Source organism: Entelurus aequoreus, linkage group LG07 (assembly GCF_033978785.1).
Source record: "Entelurus aequoreus isolate RoL-2023_Sb linkage group LG07, RoL_Eaeq_v1.1, whole genome shotgun sequence".
NCBI lineage: Eukaryota > Metazoa > Chordata > Actinopteri > Syngnathiformes > Syngnathidae > Entelurus > Entelurus aequoreus.
In genome coordinates, this window is record NC_084737.1 from 59630784 (window position 1) to 59653468 (window position 22685).

The window sequence follows — 22685 nt, forward strand, 5'->3', positions numbered from 1 at the left end:
GAGGATGCTTATTAATTTATGAATTGCAAGTTGAATAATGCTTGTTATCAGAATAAAGCACTTATCTATATCCTAAAAGTCTAGAAATCTTAATGTAGGCTGTCTCATCAAATAAAATTAACTAGCTGCATGGTCGGATAATTTCACAAGTTTTAAGTATTGTTTTTCTAAAATCTGGTCTTTTTAACTTTATTTTTTGTCAGCCTTTTTTTAAGCTAAGGTTAGCTGTTAATGTCAATGTTAGTGCCATGGATCTGATTTAATTACAATTCAGGAATAACATTTCCTACTGAGCACAATTACATACAGTGGCTAATTGCCAAATGTCCCCTCTGTTCTTTCCTTCTGCACCATGTGTTCCACTCCAAAGATGAGGGAGTCTTCTTCCACAGCCACCATGATGGCAAGCTACTGAATCTCGCGAGGCTCAGGGCAAAAATTTAAATGAAACAGGTGTTTGTCAGGGAAATTATTTTTGCCAATGACACCGCCTTTGACGGCACAAACCGCCGGAACTGGTTACAGCCTGTCCACAAACCAGGCATTGTTGCGACGCCTCTGGCAGCCACCAGCGTCCCTGGGAGTGGGAAACCACAGGAGCTTTGGGCCTCTTTGGCTTCCCGACAGCATGCCAAGACTTCAGACTCACCGTCTCCATAAAGAAAACTAAGGTCCTGGCCCCCGACCACCCTGACTAAGCCGAACATCAAAGTCCAGGACCAGTCTTGTACATATCTCGGCTCAACTGTCAACAGAAACATGTCCCTGGACACCAAACTAAGTGCCCGCATTGGCAAGGCTCTCGAAGATAAATCCCAAACTCCACCTGCACACCAAGCTGAGGACTTATTCAGCATGTGGACTCAGCACTCGCCTCTGCGGCAGAAAAACATGCCAGATACACTCAATACTCATCATTACACGCATTCTGGACACACAACTAGCAGGTTTAGAAACATGTCGTCATACATCAGAGAGAACCAACTGGATCGCAGATGAGCAAGAACTTGGCGACGTAGACTTGAAAAAATCCCTTTAAGTAAGACTGCATTATAAGCTGTACTACACCCTAGAGGTGGGAATCTTTGGTCACCTCATGCTTCGATTACGATTCAGGAGCTACGATTCGATTAAAAATGTATTATTGATGCATTGTGTATATTGATGCAGTTTTATATTTATTTATTTTCACTAAATAAGCGTTTATTACTTGCAACTTAAAAAAAACCCAATTTATTTGGAATAAGAAACAGTTCAATTAATTCCCACATTTATTAAATGAATGAAAATGTGTGTAAAACTGGACCATAAGTGACCTATAGTAAAAGAGCTGGTCGGATCTCTCTGTGAGGTGGCTTGCTGCAGTCAGCAACAAATTTTTAGAACTATCGGCATTACTTTATTTACAAAAAGTAAATTGATTATTGATTTTTACTAATCCATTCTGTAATCGTTCATGTCCGAATTGCGATGCATCTAAACATTGATTATTTCCCCCACCTCTACTACACACGGTTTGTGGTAATGTTTTACAGCCCCAAATAGTCCTGAGCAAATGGAGTGAACAGACAAGTTGACAAAAGATCCAGCTCCAGGAACGAATTGCAATTGACGCTGCACACTTTGCTCACTAATTTGAGTCACAGTTCTAGAACTATACTGAGATTACACTAACACCATCTTTCTAATCTAAACTAAGGGAGACAGGGGCGGGACTCCCCTATTTATATATCCTGTATACAATTGTGATTGTTTTAAATTGAACAGGTCTCATACTGAGATAGGCTCCAGAACCCCCCGTGACCCCAAAATGGACAAGCGGTAGAAAATGGATAGATGGAAAGTCTCATGGGTACCTTGTTAATGTACAATACTAAGATATTCAAATGATACAGTATAACGCCACTAATAGCTAGCCTTAAACTGGTGCGCTAATCGCTAGATATCTTAAATACCAACATGAATATAAGAATATAATTATTTATTCATGTTTTCATTTTAAACCAAAAGTGCAGTGGGTAAGGTGACTACGTCACTGCCGTTTCTAAACGACACCAGGGTGTGTTGGATCAATTTTAAAGACATTTACATTTGTTGGAAAAATGCAAGGAGATATAAACATTTATAAAAACTGAGTTTAATCAGCCAAAAATATTTTGACCCCGCTGCAGTACCTCTGCGGTTTACCTGAGGGTCACGGACCCCCAGTTGACGACCTCTAGGTCATATTTATTGAATATGCTTTGGTGTAAATTTGGGATAGACGCAGTCACATTTATAACCCCCTTTTTGAGTATGTCTGCAACATTGTCCATTTGGGAAGGACCCTTTGATTACCTCTGCCAGAAGGTTATGTAAGTGTTGCAATTAATCAAATAAGTAAAAAACTAACTAACTAAAATCTCCTTGGCAGATTTTCGGAAACTTTTAGAATACGTCCGAAATGAGATAAGTAACAACATCTTAGATTCTGGGACTGATACAGATAATTTGTACTGCATTAACATACGTTTACTCCTTTGTCTGTGTGTGCACGTGTGCGCTAGCGGCCCTGCAGATTTATGATTGTATCGGTATGTCTTCAATGTATGTTATTTAGTTCATTGTGTCTTAACCATAGGGCTGAGGCCCAATCTCATACTTGCCAACCTTGAGACCTCCGATACCGGGGGGTGGGGCGGGGGGCGTGGTTGGGGTGTGGTTAAGAGGGGAATATATTTAAGCTGGAATTCACCAACTCAAGCATTTCATATATGTATATATATATATATATATATATATATATATATATATATATATATATATATATATATATATATATATATATATATATATATATATATATATATATATATATATGTAGAGGCAGGGATTTGTTTCTCACTTGTCACCTGGGATAGTGGGTGTGGCTATGTGTGTGGGCGGAGTTTGTGTAGGGCTGATTGCTGAATATATAACACCTGCACCTCTCTGTGAATTGTTTGGCTTGTATGGAGAGAGTGTGAACCTGGGTGCCGTTACTTCTGTTGACCGCAAAGGGGTCGCAAAGGGATCACAAAGAGAACGCAAAAGGACAGCAAAAGGACCACAAAGGGACCACAAACCATCTGAATGTAATGTATTGAATTTTTACTCAAAGGGAAAATAAATCACCCTCAAAACAGCAGTAATGACTTCATGTTGCATCCTTGGACCCAGCGTGTCAGACAGAACCCTGCTTTCCACTCTCAGTGACTAATTACTTTCTGATAGTCACACTACATTGTCAACAGAAATGGCTACAGATCCGACACTGACCTTCTGATATTTCGCTGGAATCGTGCACTTTGGACCACTCAACCCCTCAAGCAACTGAATGAAACGAAGGAGCGCAGCACAACCCATGGTATGTGACACTCAGTTCATTCATACTGTGAAGTATATTTGCCTGGACACAGTTGATGCTGGATACTGCTGCACATTGGATAGCTGTGGCTGTCATTTTGATGTCATTATTGCTTGGGATTGAATTAACCTGTAGAAAAGTGGATCACTTATTTGTGCACATTAAAGGAGTGATGTTGGATGTGGAAGTTTGATGCATTTATTGCTGATGGTCAAGCCTGAAATAAAGTGTGGATTTGGAAGCAACAGTGGATTCATGTATGGAGTCATATTTGTGCCAAAACAAAGCAGCAAAGTTGGATGTGGATTCATGATGCAAATGTGGATTGTGACATATGCTCTCTGAACTTTTGTGGTTCACATATTGCTGGATGTCAAGATGAGTGGATCAAAAGCTGGTTCACAAGTGAATGGATCAAAAGCTGGTTCAAATGCAAAGGAAATTGATTTCAATGAAACTGTGAAAAGAAAAATCATTCTCACTGAAAAGGCCTTGGTGTGCAAAATGGAGAAGCTTCAAAAACAACGCCAAGCAAGAGTGAATAAAATGAAATGTATCATCATTGTTTTAAAGAAGCTCGTGGAGAATGATGAAAATGTTTCACAGGTGAAAACTCAACTGGACATTTTGATGCAATTACATAAGGAAACAACTTCCCTGCATGAGTCATTGGTGGAAATAGTACCTGCGATGGAAAAGGATAAACAAAAAGTGTGGTTTGTAAGCATCAATAAATACAACAAAGGATTTATTGAGGATATGACACAGTGGCTTTCTGAAACTAAGAGACCAGTCTCAGGACATGCACCAAATGACAATGTGGAGGAGAAGGCCACATGTGAAGTATTACATGATGACATTCAGCCAGAGGACAGCATCTCAAATGTGGGAAGCAGGGGCGGATTAAGAAATTTTGGCCCCCTGGGCCTGACATGGTCTTGGCCCCTCAACCCCCCGCGCGTGTGGGCGCACACACACGCACGCACTATGCAAGAAATACTGTATACTGTGAACAGACATGCACACTGTACTGTACAGAAGAGTGCACATACTGCACACACACTATTAGGTATACCACACAGACACTGACAAGCACAGGTTTCACACAGACACAGGGGGAGGGGATAAATGGCCTAAAAATAAACATTTTTGAAAATGATTACGCCCACTTCAGTGATGGTGCATTGGGTCATTTGAGAGATATTATGTATTGGAAGTTGGTAGCTATCATGAAATAAACCCCCCAACCCACCCAAAAAACTAAATCGGACATGATTTTTGCCCCCTTTTCCTCCCTTCTATCATTAAAAATAAAATAATATCTTAGGAAAACACATTGGCATAACGGCAGCTGTGCAGCAAATTGAGGCTCAAAGTCTGTATCTATTTGTGGTTAAGCTTGAGGAGAAGGAGAAAGGTAAAATGATAACATGCATCGGAGAGCACCACAAAGAAAGGTGTAGGCCAGTTCATGGTACAAGGGCTGCATGCAGGTCAAGATAGCCCATTTCCAAGAATGCTATAGTGGCTGGACAGGCACTGGACATGTCCTGAACTCAGTGTCAGACGTGGCTGCCGAATACTTGGATGAAGTGAAGCAGCTGACAGATCTCATGCTGCCCCATCTGAAGACTGTCCTGGCCAGGCAGAGGATGGATGAGGAGACCTTCCCAATGGACCCTGTCAGTGAACAGGCTAGTAACATTGATGGCACCCCTGTGCACAACATTGGGATGGAGAGACAATGTGGCAAGGTGGACTACAAACTGAAGAAGTTGGGCACACTGAACGCAGTCAATTGGTCAATAATTTTACAGAAGAGCCAGGAGCTTCAGAGGTTTCAAGGCAGCAGCACAAGCAAAAAGGGAGGTTGAACTCAACTGGAGTAAATTCATGAAGGCAAAATTCGAGAGTAGGGCAGATGAGAAACAAGAGATGGCTCAAAGAAAGGAGAGTACGAGACTAGACATGCTGGACACACTGAAATCTTTTGATGGCCCCTTCACGATAGTGGGGAAGTTGAAAAGTTCCTTGTGGATGAAAGTCTGCACAAGAATGCAAAGCTGCAGAGAATGAAGCTTGAGGTTCAGTTTGCCAGAGAAAGCACCAAGCTTCTGCCTAAAGTCAATCCTATCTTCACAATCCAGGTGACACTTCCCAGAAATGGCAAAAGTGCAATTCTCCAAGTCATAATGGATACTTAGAATTTTATGGTGGTGGTAAGTATTCATGAAAACAGGTAGCCTAACATTAGTGAATGGGTGAATTCTGGAAATAACCTAAAAATCTTACACAGTGCACCTTTAAGCAAGGGGTTTCTTTCGTGCTTTCAATTTTGCAAAATCATCCACCACATCATTGAAGTCCAACTCTCTTGTCAGCTCACTCTCAATTGCCATTAGAGATAACGCATTTAATCTTTTCTGAGTCATTCTTGTGCGCAGCTCATTTTTTACTCTTGACAAAAGAGAGAATGAGCGTTCTCCCTCACAGTTACTGACCGGTAGAGTGAGAAAAATCTGTAGCGCAATGTATGTATTAGGAAACGTAGGCTGTAGTCCAAAATGTATTATTGTTTTGAGCAGTCCTGAAGGGGTCCTCTCCTCATCAGTGTTGTTGAGCTGTATAAAAGATTTGAACTGTATAAGCTCCTGTCCAAGACTTTCATTGAGGTCAGATGGGTATGATTCAGTGAGAATCTTGGCCTTGTGAAGGACTGAAGCATTGGACTCTGTATCCAAAGAGAAAAGGACACTGAACAAATTGTTCAGATGTTTGTAGGCCTCCAGACGGTGATTAAGGCTTGAACTCAGTTGATCAATAGAGGCAATAAATGTCTCTATTTGAAACAGTTGCCTTCCCTCAAGCACAACATCTGGGGATGCTGATTCATCAGCAAACTTTTTACGTTTCCTCGTCCGTTCAGCCCTGTAAGATGGGGTGCCACCCAACATGTTTAAGGCTTTCTGCTGAAAATGATCAAATAGATCTCTTTGGGAGAGAACAAAGGTGCGCAGAGATTCCAGCAATCTAACTGCTGTACCAAGGTCCATGTCTGCTTTTTGAAGTTGCAGACTTGTGGCCTGAAATCTGGACAGAACAGTGTCCCAAAAGCCTGCCATGAAGGCCATCTCAAGTGAATCCAGCTTCCGCACTAGACTGTCAGCTTCAGTTCGTGTGTCTCGTTTCTCTGTGTCATCAGTGGAAATAACCTGTAGTGCTGCTTTTATTTTACTGTAGTTCTGCCACAGTGCTTTGGTAGATTCTGCACGGCAACTCCAACGCGTGTTGGATAAAGCTTTAAGTGTGAGATCTATGTTGGAATTGCCAAATACCCTGTCCCATCGGTGTGTGGATGCAGTTGTGAAGTTGTAAATAGACTGAATCAAGTCAAAATACTTAGAGACTTCATTTCCACATCTGTCAATGCTGTTGACTCCCACCAAATTCAAAGAGTGAGCTGCACATGGAATATAGTGTATTAATGGGTTGCTTTTCTTTAAGTGAGCCTGCAACCCATTATACCTCCCTGACATGTTGCTGGCATTATCATAAGCCTGCCCCCTGCAATTTGACAGCTCTAACCCTAGATTTTCCAACACAGACATGACACAGTTAGCCAAACTTTCACCTGTATGGCTAGTAATGGGCTCAAAACCCACAAAGCGTTCAACAACACTGCCCTCTTTGCTAACAAAACGGAATATGAATGTCAATTGGTCCACATGAGATAAATCTGGGGTTGAATCCACAATGATAGAGTAGTATTTGCTTGCTTGCAGTTCATCTGCTATAGCCTGTTTGGTTTTTGCACCCATCAATTCAATGAATTCCTCACAAATGGTGGAGGACAGATATGAGGTATTACCTCGACCCATCTGCCCAAACTTTCTGATGTGATCCTTTAGAAAGGGATCAAATTCAGCCAGGACCTCCAGAATACCAAGGTAGTTCCCATTGAGAGGAGACCCTAACGATTCATTTTTACCCCTAAATGCAAGGCCCCTTTCTGCAAGGAATTTAATGACTGCAACAACTCTTTGTAACACCTGCCTCCAATAGCTGCTCTCTGCCTGAAACTGTTTGAACAGGTCTGCATCAACTGTGGCACCTTTGGCGCGGTTCAAGACTGCTTGCATGCAGGTTATGTGCTCAGCACTTCGCTCATGTTCACCAAATCTTTCTGAGTGTTTCCAATCACAATAGCCTGTCACAAAAGAATGCGTTTTTGGGGAAAACAGTTTGCATGCAAAGCAGTAAACATTACCAGTAGAGGGAGAGTACACAGGCCACTCTCTTTGTACTCGTTGTCCATTGGGCAAGTGTGAAGTAAAATGTTCATTGTTTAGGCATCGGGTTTTGCCTCCTAGCCCACTGTTCCTCACAGAAGCTGGATAATGGCTGTGACGGTTGTGAAATGATTTTGCACCTCTTTGAATAAGAACTTCCTTCATTGACTCAGTGAGGGTCTCAGCCCATTTAGCGGGATCACTAGGTAGAGTTGTCACTGTAGATGGTGTTGAAGAAAGATTCAGCTCATTTTCTATGCTGTCCAGAGGTGCAGTGACCTCACATTCATCCGAGCAACTGGCTACTGCTGAATTGGTTGAATCATAAGCATCAGAAGCATTTGGTTCAGTGTCTACACTTGTAGTGGTCTCAGGATCTTGGGAGCTACATGCTAGCTCAGGTGCATTGCTAACCTTAGCTGAATTTGCAGTAGCATTTATAGAATTGCTTTCAGCAGATGTCTTTGTACTGAAGAAGCTGGAGATATTTGGAACACTCTCAAGTAAAACTGATTCCTTTTTTTTCTTTTCTTGCTGAATTTTTTTTCTAGCTCCTCCACTTAAACGTTTATGATCCATATTTCCCTTCTTTCTTTGCACATTGGCTCTTTGCCTATCACAACAGATAAACCAACTATGTGTGTGTGTGTGTGTGTGTGTGTGTGTGTGTGTGTGTGTGTGTGTGTGTGTGTGTGTGTGTGTGTGTGTGTGTGTGTGTGTGTGTGTGTGTGTGAGTTTGTTTGTGTGTTTATGATCGGTGCTGCTTCCTTCAAGTGTGTGAGGTGATTTAGAAAACTAGCAACCCAGCATCAACACTCCAAAGCAGAGAATAACAGCTTACTAGCATAGACAATTGAGAGCAGAGAATCAACTGATTCGTCTGATAGACAGCAGGAGAGCAGAGTGGTCAGTGATGATCGAATCAAGAAAATGTCTAAATGGCAAGGGAACAGACTGATTTGTACTGAGGAGAAAGAGAGAGAGAGCCAATTACAGTGAAATATATTCCAAAAGAGCCAAGTGACTAGCTGAAGGCAGGGACAAATGCCTTGGAGTGACCAACAAGAGTGCAAAGTACCAAATGGCAAAATGTGGAAAGACCAACAGGCAGATCTGCTTTTACCTCTTATCTTCACAACCAAAAAGTTGCTAAATGATGTTTTCAGTCGCTAGCCAGGTATGGCCAAAAGACGCGAAATCTAGCGGCAAAGTCGGTCAATCACACTGACAGTGAAACAAATATTTTGAAAAGATAATAATTGTACACCTTTGTGCACTTTAGTCTTCTATCTAAATATTTTCACAAAGGACACCAAGGCAGCTTGCTAGCTATGATGGGAGCAACAATGTCTGATAGACAGCAGGAGAGCAGAGTGGTCAGTGATGATCCAATCAAGAAAATGTCTAAATGGCAAGGGAACAGACTGATTTGTACTGAGGAGAAAGAGAGAGCCAAGTACAGTTAAATATATTCCAGAGCCAAGTGACTAACTGAAGGCAAAGACAACAGCCAGATACCTTAGCAGAGACCAACAAGAATTCAAAGTACCTAATAGCAAGATGGCGAGACCAACACAATAAATTGTATTAGGATTTAATTTATTAACGTTAATCTTAACAGCCAAAAAGTTGCTGAATAATGTTTGTAGTCGCTAGCCAGGTATGCCCAAAACAAGAGTCGCTAAACCTAGCAGCAAAGTTGCTTAATTGCAACACACTCTAGGATTCAGGGGAATTAAGGATAATAAAGATATTAATTGTACAACTTTTTGTACTTTTATTCTAGTTTTTTGAGTCGCCAGCCATGTATGGCCAAAAGTCGCTAATTGAATGCCAACGTTGCTTAATCGCCAACACACTGGGACTCACTGAAGGACTGACTGAATAAAAAAGATAATTAAGATAATTGTGTACTTTTCTCTTCTGATATTTTCTCTAAGGACCCCAAGCTATCTGCAAGCAGCAATAATGTCTGACAGACAGGAGAGCAGAGTGGTCAGTGATGAATGGCAAGGGAACAGGCTGATTTGTACTGAGGAGAAAGAGAGAGAGAGAGCCAATTACAGTGAAATATATTCCAAAAGAGCCAAGTGACTAGCTGAAGGCAGGGACAAATGCCTTGGAGTGACCAAGAAGAGTGCAAAGTACCAAATGGCAAAATGTGGGAAGACCAACAGGAAGATCTGCTTTTACCACTTATCTTCACAACCAAAAAGTCGCTAAATGATGTTTTTAGTCGCTAGCCAGGTATGGCCAAAAGACGCGAAATCTAGCGGCAAAGTCGGTCAATCACACAGTGAAACAAATAATTTTAAAAAGATAGTAATCGTACAATGTCTTGTACTTTTGTCTTCTTTCTTAATATTTCTCAAAGGACACCAAAATGTCGCTATCTGCAGACAGCTTGCTAGCTATGATGGCAGCAACAATGTACCTTAGAGTGACTGACCAACAAGAGCTCAAAGTACCTAATGGCAAAATGTGGAGAGACAGACACAATAAATTGCATTAAGATGAAGAGAACTGTTGCTATTATTAATCTTAACATCAACCAGAAAGTCGCTAAATGTCACCAGCCAGGTATGGCCAAAAGTCGCTTAATTGGCCACACACAGTAACAGAGAAACTAACAAAAAAAAGATCATAAAGATAATAGTTGTACAACTGTGTGTACTTTTGTCTTCTTTCTAAATATTTTCCCAAAGGACACCAAAATGTTGCTATCTGCAGGCGGGAGCGTGCCTATGTTCCCCGGGTCCTATGTTCCCCGGGTCCTATGTTCCCCGGTTGTTCCTGGGTCTTTGTATGCGACCGGGGAACTTAGGACCCTTTTTCTAAAAAAGGGTCCTATGTTCCCTGCATTGTATCTGGCGAAATTGCGAAATTGTGCCCTGACCAAAACCATCCCTAAACCTAACCTGTCACAGGGCGTTGTGGAGCACTTTTTTTTGGCGAAATTGTGCCCTGACCAAAACTATCCCTAAACCTAACCTGTCACAGGGCGTTGTGGAGCACTTTTTTGGCGAAATTGTGCCCTGACCAAAACCATCCCTAAACCTAACCTGTCACAGGGCGTGCGGCAGCAGATAGAGCAACTCAAACGCGAACTTCCTTCCTTCGACAACTTAAACGCGTCTCTGTCATGAGTGTCTGCGTGCGTCTTACTTAGTCGCGCATTGGAAGCAGCGGGGAACATAGAACCCTTTTCTGGAAAAAGTGTTGTACGTTCCCCGCAGCGGGGAACATAGAACCCTTTTTTTTAAAAAGGGTCCTTAGTTCCCCGGTAGAGGGGAACATAGGACCCGGGTAACATAGGGACGGGGAACATAGGGATGACCCGCTGCAGGCAGCTTGCTAGCTATGATGGCAGCAACGATGTCTGCCAGACAGGAGAGAGTGGTCAGTGACGATCGAATCGAGAAAATGACAAAATGGGTCAAAGACCAAAAAGTTATTAACTGACAGCAGTGACAAATGTCAGACTGTAAACTTTCTCGAAAGAAAAGGACAAAATGGGAAGATGCTGATAATAACAGCAAAATGGAAAATATAAGAATTTCCAAGTAATGCTCAACTCAAGTGTGTGTGTGTGTGTGTGTGCGCGCGTTAAACTTCTTGTTGAATGATTTCAAATTATCTCTGAGTCTGAACTGAGGGAAAGGAAACCAAATTTTGAGCAGTCTCTCACGAGTTCAAAATACCAAATGAGGAGATTCTAAAAGAACAGACCGGTTTATGAAAGACTTGATGGGGGAGGGGCACAGCTAAGAATACTTGAGTGAGATTCTGTGATCCAAATTCGAGATAGAGCTTTTTGATAATGATAATTTGTCAGAGTAAGGTTGTGTAATCAAAATTTGAGAATGAGCTTTGTCAATCAATCAAGAATATTTGCATTAAGTTCTGTGATCAAATTTCAGAAACAACCTTTAATAATTGATAAAGAATATGTGAGTGAGGTTGTGTGATCCATCCAATTTGAGAATTAGCTTTGATAATAATGATTGAGAGCCTCTGGCCCTCTGTGGATCATGGCCGCGGGGCCAATTTTGCCTGGCCCCTTGGGGCCTCTGTGGGTCGTGGCCGCGGGGCCAAGTTGGCCTGGCCCCTTGGGGCCTCTGACCCTCTATGGATCGGGGCCAAGTTGGCCTGACCCCTCGGGGCCTCTGGCCCTCTATGGATCATGGCCGCGGGGCCAAGTTGGCCTGACCCCTTAGGACCTCAGGCCCTCTGTGGGTCGCGGCCGCGGGGCCAAGTTGACCTGGCCCCTTGGGGCCTCTTACCCTCTATGGATCGTGGCCGCGGGGCCAAGTTCACCTGGCCCCTTGGGGCCTCTGGCCTTCTGTGGCTCGCGGCCGCGGGGCCAAGTTGGCCTGGCCCTTTGGGGCCTCTGGCCTTCTGTGGGTCGTGGCCGCGGGGCCAAGTTGGCCTGGCCCCTTGGGGCCTCTGACCGTCTATGGATCGTGGCCGCGGGGCCAAGTTGACCTGGCCCCCTGGGGCCTCTGACCCTCTATGGATCGTGGCCGCGGGGCCAAGTTGGCCTGGCCCCTTGGGGCCTCTGACCGTCTATGGATCATGGCCGCGGGGCCATGTTGGCCTGGCCCCTTGGGGCCTCTGGCCCTCTGTGGGTCGCGGCCGCGGGGCCAAGTTGACCTGGCCCCTTGGGGCCTCTTACCCTCTATGGATCATGGCCGCGGGGCCAAGTTGGCCTGGCCCCTTGGGGCTTAAGATTATTATTTTTGCAAAAGTAGTTTTGCTTGGGTCGCGGCCAAGTTGGCCTGGCCCCTTGGGGCCTCTGGCCCCCTGGGCCTGGGCCCGGTAGGCCCGGTCATTAATCCACCTATGGTGGGAAGCAACAATCATGGATCAAAAACTGGGACTTCAAGAATTTCAAACTCTTCTATTTCCTCTTCACGTGTCAAAGCAGAGGCTGAAATGGCTGCTCTTCTCGCTCGTCAAAAATTGCTCAAACAAAAGCAAGAGCTGGATCAGCAAGAGGAGGAAATAAGGAAAAGGAAAGAGAGATTTGAGCTTGAAGTGGATATTGCAGCCGCTCAGGCTCGGATGGAGGTCCTAAGAGTCTCAGGAAGCAGTGTGAAAGGCACCAGATACAAAAAATCAGATGGTATGGAATCTTATATGGCCAAAGAAGCACATGCTGCTCTTAATGCTGAGACTGATTCATTTGTGCCTGGTGGCCATGGAGTGTATGACAGTCAAAGTACATCTAAGTCTCATTTAACACAGCCGAATGAAAGGAAAGTTACTGTTGATGTTGGATCTCAAATAATCCAGCAAAGGATGCCTGGACTCCCAATGGCTACTAATGTGAACAGTAATGCTTCAGCTTCTCAATTTACAACAAATTCACATGTTCAGATGCCAGTCATTAATGACAATAACAATTTGCTATCCATAATGGTAAGGCAAAATGAAATTTCTGCTCTACTGGCGCGACAACAGAACATCTCTCATTTGCCAAGGAGAGAGACCCAGGTGTTTGATGGAAATCCTCTTCAATATCATGCCTTTATGAGATCTTTTGAGCACAATGTTGAAGAAAGGACAGGTGACGCTGGAGACTGCTTGCACTTCCTGGCACAATACACAAGAGGACAACCACATGAGCTTGTTCAAAGCTGTCAGCGAATGCCTCCAGACAGAGCATATCAAAGGGCTAAGGCTTTATTGGAAGAGCATTTTGGGAACGAACAAAAGATTGCTTCTGCTTATTTGGATAAAGCACTATCATGGCCTTTGGTTAAAGCAGAGGATGCAAAATCTCTTCAAGCATATGGTCTCTTCTTAAGAGGATGTTAGAGAGGAGAAGGAGACACCTTTAGTCAAAAAAAGATTTACGACCTTAAGGTCAAAAGGTCATAGGGGGGTGGGGTGAAGGGGAGGTCAGAAGGAGGCGGGGCTGAGGGGGAGACACCTTATGTCAAAATGTGATTGATGGCCCTGTAAGAGGAGGGGTGGGGTGAAGGGGAGGTCAGAGGAAGGTGGGGCTAAGGGGGGAGACACTTTATGTCAAAATGCGATTTACGACTTTTTGAGTATTAACACATGTACGTACACACACACACATACACTGGTATATGTGAATGGTAAGTCTTTGTTAGTACGAGCATTAAGAGAAAATGGAAAAGATGGAGAAAGCTGTTGTTTCAGTAGGCATGATTAGCGAAACGCCAGTTTCAATTTATAAAAATGATAAAACTTACTACGACGCTCCTCGAAAAAGTAGGATTTTTTTGAATCGTACTCAAATTCCTCCAACCGAGTCTTTGCGGGAGAAGTGGTGCTTGGAGGGTTATGGAATGATTGGATCTTTTGGATACGTTTTCCGATACCAGATGGGAGATATCTGTTTGTTTCAGCTGAAAGAGAGAAGAGACGAAAGCCCTTTTTCGATTGCATCGTCGCTATCAACCGTGGATTGGGATGTTTTAAGTTTGACAATGCCTGATATTTTGTGGCATGATCCTTCTCCGATGGAAAAACGGGTAAAAGGAAGCTTGTTTACTTACCCGACGCTGGATGAGTTGCGTGAGAGAAGAATTCTGTTTAGCGCTACTTGGGAGACGAAATCTTCTGCCTCAGGTCGTTGGTTTTTTCGTGCCAGTCTCCGTGCTCCTAAAATCAACGGATCCTATCAGCCTCAGTCGACCGAACCAGACGTCTTTTCTTTGGAGTCTTTTAACTCTGAATGCGGGGTGGTTCCTATAGCGGCATGGCGAGAGTGTATGGGAGAAATGAAGGAGAAGATAGACGTCTTGTTTCGAAGCAGTCGAAATTGGAAATGCGTACTGACGACGAAAAGAAGGTTGTCTTTTGAGACCACACCCCCGACGGAGTACGAAAGGACCTCCCCTGCCAATACATCAACCAATAGTATTTGAAAACAATCTTTTTACTAGTCTGATTGGTCGAAACTTTTTACGGGGCTCCTCCCCTTTGAAAACAATACGCCCCGTAATTTTTTGACCAATCCACAACGGTTTCTTTTTTTTGTACCCTTTAAAAACAAGACAATCTTGCAATTTTGACCAAGCCACATCGGTTCCTTTCTGAACGTGCGATCTCTCAAACAAGAAAATGGCAAACAAGACAAGCAGACGCGTACAGACTTCTTTTATACCACAGGACAAATTTAAACCATCCGTAAACACGGCTGATGAACCATCCGGCATTACGGCTGATGAAGCAGCCATGAGAGAGATTTTTAATCCTCCCGAGACGATGGTGGATGCAAACGGCGAAGAGACCCCTTCAATTCCGCCGTGTCGCTTCAGCAGATGCTTCGCCAGACAAGGGATGAAAACCTGCGAGGCTACACCGTCTTTGGCAGACAACGATACGGAGGAGGAGGTAAAGGAGAATTGTTTTGTAAACATAACTCCGCCATCATCCCAGCCATCATCTCCGTCACTCTTGGAGCCTACATTGCACATTGACGACGAAACCGACGGGGGTCTGTGGTTGTTTTTCGCCAGCACGGTGAAAACGGCTGTGTTTCATCTCCTCAACCACGCCATCTACAATTTCAGGCAAAGCAAGTGCTACGGTTGCTGGGTAAACCATCCGAGCCAGAGACAACACCAATGCTTGGAACCGTATGAGCAGGACTTTTTGTTGTACAACTACGACGGAGTCATCAGGAGTCTACGCAGGCCTAAATTCATTCAGGCCATTCAATGCTTGCTGATGCTTCGTTGCATCAAGGCTGAGGATTCAAAGGTTGAAGCCTATGCAGACTCTTTGCTGTCTCAACTGGGATCTGAGACAAATATCTGGGGGGCTATAGATGGCATGTACAGCGAGCTGGTGGGAAATGATGAAACGATTTTTGGACATTTGGGTATGGTGACAGAGTGTTGGAAAAAATAAAAAAAGATGGGTAATTATTGGGGAAATCTTGTCAACTTTGTGGAGAACCATGCTGTTGTATACCCATTGACGGACATGATAGAAGCATTTATTTTAAAACGCGACAAACCTCAAAAACTACAAATTATTCTTGACTATGCCCGCTCTAAGCCCACCTGGGAAACTGTTGTTTCTTATGCTTCTGACTTTGACATTTTTGAAATGATTTTGTCTGAATGGTCTAAAGAAAAGTCTTTTCAACCTTCACCTTGTCATGTGTTTGTTTTATATGCTCTGTTTGTTGATATGACGATGTATCGGCTGCGCTATGGCATCTCCGTTAATGTTTTGTTTGAACTACAAAAACTACATAATGCGATTAAATGTACCTACGGTATACCTGTTTTATATCAAACGTTGATTATAGTTTATAGTTTATAGAAAAATTGTTTTAGATACAATGTGTTGTTTTTTATAATAAAAACAAAATGTTTTAGATACACTGTGTTGTTTTTTATAATAAAAACAAAATGTTTTAGATACACTGTGTTGTTTTTTTATAATAAAAACAAAATGTTTTAGATACACTGTATTGTTTTTTCATGAATGAATAAAAGAAATGTGTACCAAGCAAACCGAGGTCATTTTTCTGTGTCTTTCCACAATGAACAAAGCTATGGAAAAAGCGTACTATACACCCGCACACCCTGGTAGTTTTGGAGGGGTAGATCGACTCCGTAGAGCTGTACAGGATGAAACGGGGCAACATGTCAAAAGAGAAAAAGTTCAAGAATATTTAATGGGGCAAGATGCCTATACACTCCATCAACCGGTTCGCATCAATTTTGCAAGAAACAGAGTCTTTGTACCTAGACCATTAAATCAATTTCAAGCTGACCTCTGTGACATGCAAGCCTTGGCTAAATATAACGACGGTTTTAATTATTTAATAACGGTCATTGATGTATTTTCCAAGAAGGCTTACGCAAGGGTTTTGAAGAGAAAGACAGCCGAGGATGTGGTTAATTCGTTTCAATCGGTGTTAGAGGAAAGCCAAATCCCTCTTAAACTACAAACTGACGCGGGAAAAGAATTTTTTAACAAAAGTTTTCAAGCTCTGATGAAGAAATACAATATTGTACATTTTTCTACAGCCAGCGATCTCAAAGCCTCGGTGGTTGAAAGATTTAATCGTACTTTGAAAGGAAAAATGTGGAGATATTTTACAGCCAATAATACTAGGCGGTACCTAGACGTCTTACAAGACTTGTTAAAAAGCTACAACCACGGATATCACAGCAGTATTAAAATGAAACCCGCTGATGTAACTTTGGAAAATACTCCTCAAGTGTTTGAAAATCTTTATGGTTCAAACACAGCGTCCAAACACAAATACAAATTTGTCACGGGAGATACGGTGAGAATATCCAAAGTGAGAGGAGTATTTGATAAAAAATACGAACAAAGTTTTACAAACGAGGTGTTTACAATAAACAGACGTCTCCCTCGCACTCCCCCTGATTACAAACTGAAAGATTTTGACGGAGAAATAATAGAGGGTTCTTTTTACGAAGCCGAACTCCAAAAAGTAAAAGAGAGCGAGAACAAGCTCTACCACGTGGAAAAATTTTTAAAACGACGGACGGTTAATGGCAAAAAACAAGTTCTAGTGCGCTGGAAAAACTGGCCCGAAAAATTCAACAGTTGGGTGGACGCTGACCACCTTACAAATGTATAAAACAATCTGATGCCATGATGAGACTCCCAGTCGTGAGGACAAAAGATCAACGAGCATTATGGATCATTCCTACGAGGGTTTTTACCTCACCTTACCTTCAAATGCCAGCCTCAATGTGTTTAAAAAAAACAAAAGTTCCCATTACCAGATAGATTTGACTCAACATATAGATTTAGCAGGGTCATGGGAGGTGGCCTTAACAGAGATTTCATACCCTCACTCATGGTATAATGTTCGTAGCGGGGTGTTTTATGAATGGATGAAGATACCCCCACCTGAGCCCAACTCTTCTAAGGATTCTAGCAAGAGCCCTGTATTTAACTCGCAAGTTTTTCATTCTCATACTTTATACAAAGAAGCGGATGAAAATTCTAACAGGCGTCCCGTAAACATCCCTCAAGATGGGGTAGTTTTTCCCCTTCGGGAGCGCGAGACCTCTAAAACCGGGCACACCTTTAAACGAGCGGAAGGAGGGGTACACCCCGCACAAGATGATGCCACATCAAAAGACGACTCGCAAGTTTTTCATTTTCCTACCTTAAACACAGAAGCGGATGAGGATTCTAACACGGGTCCCGTAAACATCCCTCAAGATGGGGTAGTTTTTTGTCAAGAAATGAGAGGAGGGTGTTATGAGACCGTTAAACGATTCATAAATGAGCTGAATGAATCTTTACAAAAAATTGACCCTGATGTGAGGATAGCCTTTGACGACGTTAAAAAACGAATCTCCTATCAATCAGGGGGTCAAACTATTTTTTGTTTTCCCCCTCCCCTGGCTTACATTATGGGAGTGGAACCAGGAAAGTGGATCAAGTTTGACCGAGGGTCGGCCCCCCATCCGATGGATATAAATGCTGGTTTCAACCACCTTTACTGTTACAGTGACGTGGTGCGTCCTCAGATAGTAGGCGACGTTTATGCACCTCTCTTGAGAATCGTGAGTGTACAAGGAGCTTATGGAGACGTTGTCACCAAGTATTTTAACCCTGTCTACTATTTACCCGTCTCGAAAAATCACATTGAAAACATACGGGTGGAGATTAAATCTGATCAGAACAAATACGTCGACTTTACCTTTGGCAAGACTATTGTGAAGCTCCACTTTAGACCCGTCAGAAAGTAAAAACAACAACATTGAAAATGAGTCAACCCATGCACAACCCTCTACGTTTAGTGGGTTATTATGAAAGCCAAGTGGGGGGTTCCCTCCCCGGTTTCGCAGGTTCGCCTGTGATGTACGGGCGTGGGATAGGCTCTGTGTTTTCAAGGTTGTTTCGTTTTGTTTCGCCTCTGGTGAAAAGAGGTTTCGCCTTGGCCAAACCTCATCTTAAAACAGCGGCAAAAAATATCGCTTCCGACGTATTCAGTCAAGCCGTTGGAAAAACGGGTCGAGGAGTACAAGATGGATCGGGGGGAATAATGGTCCTGGCTAGACAACCCCGAAAGAGACCCCCAGGGCGACGTGTCTCGAGGGTTAATAAAAAACGTAGACGCCTAGGGAAAAAAAAATCAGTCGGCGAAAGACTTACAAAGAGAAGGACCACTGACACCTCGCACGATATATTTTAAAAAAAGATGGCTCTTTTACATCAAAATTCATCCGAATGCACAATGGCTGAACTGGATTTATTTTCAGCTCCTATGACTCAAATGTCTATCGAAGATAAAACCTACACAGAAGTACGACCGTTATCTGCCATATCAGATGGAGGACCTATCAAATTTTTTATCCCGGGAGAAGGTGAAAAGTACTTGGATCTGAATGACACATTACTTTACCTGCGGGTTAAAATTACCCGCGCCGATGGAACAAATATCCCCAACGACGCAAACGTGGGTCTCATCAATTATCCTCTAAACACCATCTTTAGCCAATGCGACATTATGCTCGGGGATAGACTGATTTCTCAATCCAGCGCCACTCACCCCTACAGAGCAATAATTGAAACGCTACTAAACTATTCTGAAGCTACCCTCAGAAGTCAATTTTCTGCTGGTTTATTTTACAAAGACACCGCCGCCTCTATAGACTCTATAGCAGGGGTAAATGGACCCAACAAAGGACTTAACATTAGAAGCGGTTACACGGCCGAATCTAAAGAAGTTCACCTGCTGGGACCGCTTCATGCCGACATTTTTTTCAGCGAGAGACTCCTTCTCAACTCGGTGGATGTGAAAATCAAACTCACGCGCGCCAGTGACGCCTTTTGTCTCATGGGGGCTGTGGACAGTACTTTTTGTCTAAAAGTGCTGGGCGCTTCTCTCTTTACAAAAAAGGTCACCGTTTCTCCGGCCGTGCGATTGGGGCACGCCTCAGCCTTACTCAAAGGAAACGCGCTCTACCCTTTGTCAAGGGTCAGCGTAAAAACGTACTCTATCCCTGAAAATTCCAGAGTATGTACCCAAGAAAATTTGTTTTTGGGGACGATGCCTAAATACGTTGTTTTGGGCATGGTGAATCACGAAGCTTTCACAGGAAGAAGGGATCTCTCCCCCTTTAATTTTCAGCATTTTAATGCAGAATACATCACTCTCTGTCAAGCAGGAAAACAAATTCCCTCCAAAGCTTTTCAACCTCAATTTAACCAGGGGGCTTCAGTTAGAGAGTTTTACAACATTTTTAGTGCTACAGGGAGGCATCTGAAAGATTTACCTCTATGCATAAACAGACAAGATTTTGAGCGGGGGTATTCGTTGTTCGTGTTTAATCTTTAAGACTGGAAATGAGATTCAGAGTGCCCTTACCCAACACGGTCACTCTTGTGGTTTACGCCTGCTACGACTCTATTTTGGAAATTGATTCTAAACGACAAGTGCTGGTGGATTATTATTGATGTTGGAAATGAATAACCATCAATTGGAGAAGCTTTTGCAACAAGTGTTGGGGGATGTTTTTTGTGGTGTATGGGCCTCCGACCAACTCATCTCGCTGACTCACTCCTTCACCCCACCCTCCTACTTTATCGTCAACACTCACGAAGGACATCGGCCGGGGGAGCACTGGTTATCGATGACTCTGGAAGAAGATGGGACCGCCACTTTTTTTGATTCTTATGGATTTTCTCCCAATTTCGACTACTATCCACGGAGCATCTTGAGCTTTTTGGAAAATCGTTCTGATCGGATATTGTACCATGACCTCCAGCTTCAACACCCTTTGTCCGTAGTGTGTGGTCAACACTGCGTTTATTATCTGTACCATCGATTTTGTGGACTGTCTTTTAAACAAGTTTTGTCTTTATACGATGATGATGTAGTAAAAAATGATCTTGAAGCATATACCCTGGTTAAAAAATTGCAACGATGTACTTGCTTAAATAAGAATAATAGTAGGAGCTGCAACGTACAAACCGTCTGTTGTTTAGAAACTTTTTTGAATCGTTGAAATGAAAATGCTGTACACAATGCGTTTGATGAATAAAAACATTTTATTAAAACAAAAGTTTATGTCACATCATTCAAGGTTTAACCAACGCGGGGATAATGTCACTTTTTTACTTTTTCTTTTCCTCTCAGGGGTTAGAAATGTTTCATTTTCCAAACCAACCCGTTTCTCTTCTTCATTCCATGCCGGTTCAAACTCCACACCCGCTTTTAGACGTCTGTATTGATCTCGTGCTCCTGGGTTATGAATGGTTGAGACAGGGACGTTTAGCTCCGACAACGCTGTTAAAAATGTTTTCCATCCCTCGGGTGGACGGTTCTGTGGTCTTTTGGTCCGTTGCATTAGGTGTTTTAGTAAATCGATCATATGAGATCCTTGCACCGGTGTTCCGCTTTGAACAAACTCTCCTTTGGCGGTCCATCCCTTATCATTCTCGGATAATTTTTTCATAATGTACTCGGCATTGCTACGATCGCGATGGGGGAGGTTTTTTATAACTTGGGCCATCGTGACATCCTCCGGCTCCCCGGTTGTGTTCCTTGGTTTATCCAACGTTTTATCATCAGGGAAGTTCCACGGGTCATCCTTTGAATCCTTGTGTAAAGTCACAGTCATCTTTTTTTCCTCACGCTGGCCCTGCTTTACCAAACTAAGATATCTTTGCATCAAGGTGTCGTACATTTTTATTTTTTCATGAGGATTCATTCCATGTTCGTTTAAGACGGTTTTCATTTTAGCGTCCAGATCATCCTCTGCCGAGTGTCTGATGCTCTGCTCAGTTCGAGTCAAACGATTTAATTGGTGGGGAGATAGGAGAAACATTTTTTGAGCCTTTTTCATCTTTAACCTTTTCCACTCAATCCTCCGATAAGACTTCCTATAAACGGTATGATTGTAGAGAGCAAGGGTAAAAGAAAACCGCCCGACTGTTTCATTAGAGTCTGACGTTTGCGTTTTAGTCCGGTCCTTTTATCAGCCAGCAGTCTGATGATTTTCTTTTGTTTTTTAAGTTTAGCAAATTGAGATGGAGATAAGGGAACATTACCCTTTAAAATGTTTAAAGCAATTTCACACAGCGTCCTAATAAAGTCTGGAGACCCGTAACTCAAAATGTCTCGACGTTTTTGAGGCGATGCATGGTACAGAGCTTTTAACATAGGACCATTCCTTTTTACACGCTTTGACATTTTTGAAATTATGTTTTTGGCACGTACACAACAGGCCACTGATGCGGAAGCAAGCCCGACCTTAGTCTGTATTGATCTGGGCAAAAAGGTGTCAGGTCAACCAGTAAATACCCATGCTCGTCCAAAGTAGCGTCCGCAAAACTTTCCAAGAAAAAACTTTTTTGTGAGGGAAACATTTGTTGAGCCAACACGTTAATCTGCAATCTGTCCCTCGGGTTTTTAAACAGTATCATATAATTACAGTTTAAGCTAATTGTGCGTGAAAATTTACCTTGATGAAAAACATTCTGGGTCAGCATCATAACGCTCATATTTCGATGATGTCTGTACTGAGTGAAAATTTTAACCACTTCAGGATGATTGGAAGCTTCAAAAATAACATCGTCCAAAATAACCAAATGAGTCTGATCGTACGGAAACAAGTTTTCATCTTCAAAAGAATCAGGCAATCCTTTAACAAATTTTATTTTTTTATTCATCTTTTTTAGTTCAGCATAGATGGGCTGGAAGGAAGTATAAATCCACACAATGTTATCGGGTACAGAATTCATGACATGTTCACAATTTTCCAATATACGTTTTACAAAAAAAGTCTTTCCACAACCGCTAGGCCCTACAATCAAGCATGAAAAAGGTGTATAAAATCTAGGCTCAAAGTCTACTTGTTCCATTTTTTCAATATTTTTTTTTTCTAATACCCAAATGGCAACGTTTTTCCGTTAGAAAAGAGACGTCTCTTGTCGTACACCACTCTAAACTTCTTTTCAAATTAAGTGTTTTTTAAAAGGAAGCCCCTTTTATCGCGAACAATTTGTTGATGTGGCGTGTA